This window comes from Priapulus caudatus, unplaced genomic scaffold (assembly GCF_000485595.1).
Source record: "Priapulus caudatus unplaced genomic scaffold, Priapulus_caudatus-5.0.1 Scaffold53, whole genome shotgun sequence".
NCBI classification, from domain to species: domain Eukaryota; kingdom Metazoa; phylum Priapulida; class Priapulimorpha; order Priapulimorphida; family Priapulidae; genus Priapulus; species Priapulus caudatus.
The window spans coordinates 153,203-160,676 of record NW_014577114.1 but is presented as its reverse complement, the minus strand read 5'-3'; positions in this window follow the sequence as shown (position 1 = coordinate 160,676).

Below are 7,474 nucleotides of genomic sequence, written 5' to 3'. Positions count from 1 at the left end.
TTACTCTCTTTCCCTCCCTCCTCTCTCTTCTCTCTCTCTCTCTCTCTCTCTCTCTATTTCGCCTCTCCCCTCCTCTCACATCTCTCTCTGCTTTCTCTCGTTCTCTCAAACACACGCCTAATTTGAAGCGAAACGCCATTCTTAGTGGACCTAGACCACTTTGCTCTATCTCCATTAAATGGCTTACATCTCTACAGCCCGTATTTTTGCACTCAGTCGAAGCACAGTTAACGATGCCTGATGATTTCCTCCGTCCCAAAGTACGACCATTCATTTTTCCCGCCTTTCCTCCTAAACCCGGCCTCCCAGACCCTGTCTCCCAGATCCCGCCTCCCAGATCCTTCCTCCCAGATACGGCCCCCTTTGACATTCGGCATGTTTTGGCTTCTATCCTCTGTCAGTCAGCCCGTGCTTCCTCCGTCCCCTGATCCTAGACTCGATATCGTAACCCTACAGACATGGTAACATAAGTTTTGTGTGCGTGATGGAAGTCAGTATTCACATATAGATCAGGAGTAGATAATAGGGAATCCCTATTATCTACTCCCGATATAGATGCATCCATGCTTCCCTGGTCGCGTTCATCGATGCGTTGTCAACGCAACCTCCACAACTCCGCATCTCGATCTGCCGCAGAATCCGATGATGGATACCCTTTGAATAAATGAATAAATAAATGCGCACATAAAATAACAAATAAAATAGCAAACGAACCCGAAAACATGAAGACGCACGAAAATATCTCGACTGTATAATTGCCGTTTACATGCTACGTAATGTTAATACATATAGATATACATATACATATACATATACATATACATATACATATACATATACATATACATATACATATACATATACATATACATATACATATACATAATATGTATATGTATATGTATATGTATATGTATATGTATATGTATATGTATATGTATATGTATATGTATATGTATATGTAACATATACATATACATATACATATATTATATACATATACATATACATCAGGGGTTAATAATGACAAATTTATTTTTATTAACCCCTGATATACATATATATACATATACTGTATATATAAATTATATATATATATATATATTTGCACAGCTAAAGGGGAAGCGCGAAAGTGTTTAAGGAGCAATACTAAATTTCAATGTTACTTGTCAATGACCCGCTAAAGTGTTGTGTTATTGTAAGGCATTACTGGCCGTAATAAGCACCGCAAAAACTACAATCAACGAACTTTTGTTCAGTCGATGATCGCATGTAAGGTATCATTGGATAATTACTAAAGATTCCGTATAAATTGTGAATGAATTTATGAGTTGCTATACTAATTTCTGAATTCATGCATTTTGGATCGGCCACACTGCCTATAATAATATCAAATTATTGTAAAAATATTACTGCAGCTTTTTGTCCGATTTAAATCGTGAAAGAATGTTAGCGTAGTCTAATTTCATTGCAAATTAGACGATGGAAAATTATCAGAAAAGATATGAAACTATCAAATATCTGCGTGTTAAATCATTGAAGCGTATCGTATTTAATAATTGGTGTATTAATCATACGCGCGTGTCTCGTGTACGCTTAGTGAAATATATCGTTAATAATTATAATTTAAGGTAATATAACTGGTGTACAAACATTAAGAACACTACCATAGTATGTTTCGTAACCAAATATTTCAAATAGTTATCATGGTTATATAGCAGACAGTCTGATGTCTACATGTGCCTGGCATAGCGACAGTTACCGCACGCATATACAATAAGATAAATTAATGTGATAACGTTCGTTGTGTTTTGATCGTCGCTTCATAAAATCTAATTGGTTTTATGTCTCCGGCTATGAACATATAGATCGATAAAACACAGAATGAACACTATTTTTATTTTTATTTCTAATATCTGACTTAGCTTCAGCGTTCATAGAACGGTTCGTAATTATGCATTTTCTGGCGCTATGATATAGACGTCAGTTCGCGATGATGAATCATGTTTCATAACGAAATTAATGGACACGCAACCCCAAAACTAATCGGTAGCTATCTTGAATGCTCGGCTGATTTTAGATAATCAACGTCCGCCGGCGCCTTTGGTGATCCATCACTGAAGTTTGACAGCTAGTACCGAGCTGCTTGCGTCGAGACGTCCCCGTTGCCAGTGCCAACGTCTCCATAGGTTTTCGGATTATACACCGAGCCCGCCCTAATTACACGAGGCGAGCTTTCGGAATTAACTCTGACCGTCCTCGGCGACGAATTAGAATTCTTTAGGTAAATTTCGTTTGTAATTACCTTTCTAAACGTAATCGGTTCGCTCTGCCTTTCCTCGTGGAGTGTATTGCCCGGGAATTCCGCTTACCATGTGCGAAAGTAGGCGGAGAACATTTCCCACGGCGCAGGCGAACGGATAAAGATGTTCAGCTGTGGATAAGACTCAGAACGTCGGTAGCGTTTTGTCCCTATTCGAGATCTCTCATCGCAGGTATACCTCCAATACGTATTCTATAGTCAGTACACGTTACAGTGAAATTCCCTATCGTGATTTGTTGAGCATAAATTTCATCCGGTATATGTTCCCATTAAATCTGGATTGCCATCATGCTTGCCGAGAGTAGTGTGTGCCGATAATCGCTAGTCTTTCTACATTGAGTACTGCCGTCACGCATACCCTAACAAACGCTGACCATAAGAAGAGTCCTTGATGAAGATTCTTTCACCGTCTGATTAAAGGGTTGATGCAATTTAATCACCTTCCGCATTATAGTCCACATAGGCGTAAAGTGTATGTATGTGTGTGTGAGAGAGAGATTCAGGTGCTATGTCTAGACATTTTGTGCATCATGTCATCATGCACACCGTAACAAGAGAGCTGACCAGATGGCCATCACCTGATGAACTTTATTTCACCGTCTGATTAAAGGGCTGCTGCGACTCAATCACCTTCCGCCCTAGTCCAGCCCGTATATTCAAAATCTACTAAATGAGTACGTCGGTTGAGCTTCTATACGTCTAGACATTTTTCCTTTTTGAGGGGAGAGAATTTACGATTTCACTGAATCGTAAAATGCGCTAGATTTATATGATGCTGTACAATTATTATAATATAAATTTTCGGTGTCATATAATGGCGACATTTCTATTATGTCTACGCGAGGTTCCAGACAAATAGATAGGACTTGTAATAGCAACGCTTACGGTATTCCAAAGTAACAATGTCGTGGGAGTTTGCTTTACATAATACCCAATAGAGTTTATGATATAGTGTAGTATAGAATTGGTTTTAAAGTTTTAAAACAAATTGCGTTTGAGACAAGTTTTCTGCTCATGCAAGGTAGGCCTATACATCGTCAACATCGTGCATTACGGGCGAAAATTATTTATGGCGAAGACTGATTATCAACTAACTACAAGATATAACATGGCGTTTCGTCACGCAACGGATTAAAAACTTTTCGCTTTGCACATCGACAACGCCTTTACCAGGTGTTGAAATTATAGGAAGAAAGAGTTACATGCATTTTTATGGTGTTCGCGTTTTTACGCGTCTGGCAGGATCATCGAACGCATAAGCACTAGAAGGTTTATTAAGGCTCTGCAATAATAGCTTACGAGGGTGGGTTTTTGGCCGCACTGCTTATTCAGATTTCGACACTTTCTTATTTGTCATAAAATGACCAACTGTAGTCGCTCGAATATGAATAAATTTAGCCGACACAGAACCGCCAAGCTAGCTAGCCTGATTGATATAGCGATACGACGCGTGAGTGCCCGTAATACCTGTCTATTCAAGGCTCGCAGTGTACAATAATGCGTCGATGTGTGAGAGTGTTAGCGTGAGTGCGTGTGCGTGCGTACTCACGTGCGCGCGTGTGTAAGAGAGAGTGAGACAAGGTGTGTGTGTGTGTGTGTGTGTGTGTGTGTGTGTGTGTGTGTGTGTGTGTGTGTGTGTGTGTGTGTGCGTGCGCTGCGCGTGCGTGTGTGCGTGCGTGCGTGCGTGCGTGTGTGCGTGATATTATGTAAGAATTAAGAGAGAGAGAAAGAGGTGGAGTGTTTATGTGAGCGCGCTTGCGTGTGTCTTGTTGTAACAGTCATTTGAGAAAAATTGGCATATAAATAACGGAAATTACGTGAAATGGCGAGGTTTATGATTAATTATAAATTAGTGCGAGAATTCCCCTTTTATATAAATAAACACAGAGAACACTGCGCGATAGGTATGTCCAAGCCCCAGTCAGCCTCATTCATCGTGAAAATAGCTAAACATATTGCTTTCTGGTTCTACCACACCAAAAGCATTCGCAACACTATAAATAGATGATATTTACAATATACCGATGTCTATCTTTGAATGCGACGAATTGTATAAAACCAATCGCCTAACCTGCGACCACATATCATTGAAACGCGGTCACCTCCTGGCCAACAGGTAGCAGCACGTGCTTGGAAGCAAAACTGTGATAGGCAGCGAGCGTGCCGTAAAACCCCCACTGCACGAAAAAAATCATAGAACACTATATACTCATGAATTTTGTATGTGTACGCGTGTGCGTGCATACGAGCGCGCGAGCGTGCTCATATTTATGTGTGCGTGCGTACGTACGTATAAGCACGTAAACACGTGGGCACGTAGCAAAATGAATATTGTCTGCATACTGATGGTCCAGAAATCGACATGTACCCAAAGACCGTATAATTATGCGGTCATTGATATACCGACGAAATCGCGTTTCGCATTTGTAGTCAAATAGGACATCGTCCTGCCATCTACCGGCAAAAATAAATTACAAGCAAGAATCGTTTGTAATTTGCTGTGTATTATCGGTGCAGTATTATAACACTACCATAGAACCTAGATAATGAAAACAGTATCACTTTAAAAGCACGGCTGAATAATGTTCCATAGTTAAAACAACAACCACTGTTTGATAACAAGGACTTTTTTTCCGTTTTAACACCACATTTTGTGCATTTACAAAATATATTTATGGAAACATCCCAGAATGGACATAATGGGCAAATAACGCCAAACATAATTACGATGAATGAATATTAGAACCCACTTTATCTCATCCCGCGTATTACAATAGATTAAACACAATAAAACAGCAAAGGGCGTAATAATGTATCGTGAGATTTAGTCGATCAAAGATGTGGGTTGGAACCGTCATATTTACATCACACACGGTAATTTATACACAGGCGATTTGCGTTTCTCGTAAGCAGCTACATTGAACTAATGGTCAGTTTCTAATATTATACAATAGGATACAAGTAAGCAATTTACGGCTTAATGAGGGATCTGTTTGCATATAACGTAATAAATATGTATAAATGTTAATAGATGCGGATCAATATTGCAATAATGTAACCTTTCTCGGAGTCGAACCGAGTTCACTCGGATCACCAGTATTAAATTAGTCTAAATTTATTAATTTCGTCTAAATTCGGTAAAAATTAGTCTACTTTATTTACCACACAGCTCCCTCATATCATACGATACGTTTATGTTACGTATACATTTATTAGTTGCTATGCCACCTAATGAAAGGCACAGAACACATTATCTAGGCTTTACGCACTCTTTTACATTTAGGAGTGAATAATACGCACCATTTTCTTGTTAAAATATTTGTAACAAGGGATCTAAAACAGACTGGCTGTAATATTTGTACTCACTCAAGTGGTTTAAGTACAGTACTGTTATGTTGAAATACAGCATATACCGAATAGAATAGACAGGTAAGCGATTTCGACCAGGTACCCACACCTATACAGCACACGTATCACACACACACACACGCACGCATGCACGCACGCACGCACGCACGCACGCACGTATTAACGAACGAACGCACACACGCACACAGAGGCTATGTATATATGTCATACATGAAATTGACAAGAAATAATATAATATTAAACACAATCAATTAAACAGCCTACGGGTCATGCGGGGAGTGATTTAACATTCCAATCATAGGAATAAATAGTTTTTTGCATTTTATGTAAAAGTTAGATGCGAACAGAGTAAATGAAGACCATAATGCGTTATTCTTCTTTTCCCTTTTAATTTAATGATGTTTTTAGCGTTGTTGGAAAATTAAATAATATATTTATTCTAATAAATCTCGTAATATTACAGAAAAATTTATATTATACAGTCTATTTGCCACAATTCTAGTATTCGCTGCACTAATACTTGTAAAATACTAGCAGACACATTCTCACGGACTTGGCCTTTATACGCTCTGAAATAATGAACTGCGTTTACTGTAAACTAACGAATTATGGTTAGTTACACTGAAGCGAACATAAACACCCTATATTATATATATATATATATATATAAAATGGCGCCGAAAAACCTGAACGCATTAAAGGGTAATTTGTTTGTGCCGGCGTTTGTTTATGCTATAACAAATCACTCGGTAAAATAAAATGCCTGCATGATCTCGTGATAAGAATCAAATTTCACCTCGTTTATATGCTGCAGTGACTTCTGCCTGCTGACGGCTGTAATTACCAATATAAGTTGCATATTAGTTCTAAGAAATCATACGGATTACGATAGGAGACGCTGTAGTGCATTTTTACTATCAGTGACACCGGCTCACAGTCCCGTCAACCCCTTAATGGTGCCCTCCCAACATAGCGATCACCATGCAGTTGCGTATGGTTGCGAATAAAAACTAGTGGTCATAAGTTCCGAACGCAACTCACACGCAACTAATAGGTTTTATAGGTTTGAAGTACGCAACAAGCACGCAGGTGATCGCAGACACATGCAGAGTAAGTTCAGACATTTTGAATATGTTCAATAATTCTCGCGAATGTCTGCGATCAATTTATACGCAACAGGGACGCAACAGGTACGCTACGCACGGAACACGATCGCAACAGGTTCGCAACTCACAAGTTATGAACGCAGGTGATCGCAGGTCCAAATTAGAGGTATCTGGCCAGGTTTTGGTAGCGTACATGTTGCGAATGTGTTGCGTACCTGTTGCGATTATGTTGTGATCGCGTTACGTGCCTGTTGCGATCCTGTTGCGTGTGTAGCGTACCCCCAACCTATTGTGCGTATTCCTAGCGTATCCCCAACCTATGCCCTGCGTATCCAACCTATTAGTTGCGTGTTTGTTGCGTACTACATGCGTGTTGAGAAATGGTATAAATAGTGGGCCTTTTCTCGATCGGTGTCGGTTGTTGGTGACAACATGGAGCTACCTCTTGCTGTTATTGGACATCAGTTTAATCTGGTCAATTTAGCACTCCAACACATACAGAATAGAATAAACAGAAGGGGGAGAAGAAGAAGAAGAAGAAGAAGAAGAAGAAGAAGAAGAAGAAGAAGAAGAAGAAGATATAGATATAGATATAGATATAGATATAGATATCAAGCAATAAATAGTTATTACGAATTAAGATACAACAACGTGTATTGTTACAATTAATAGAGAG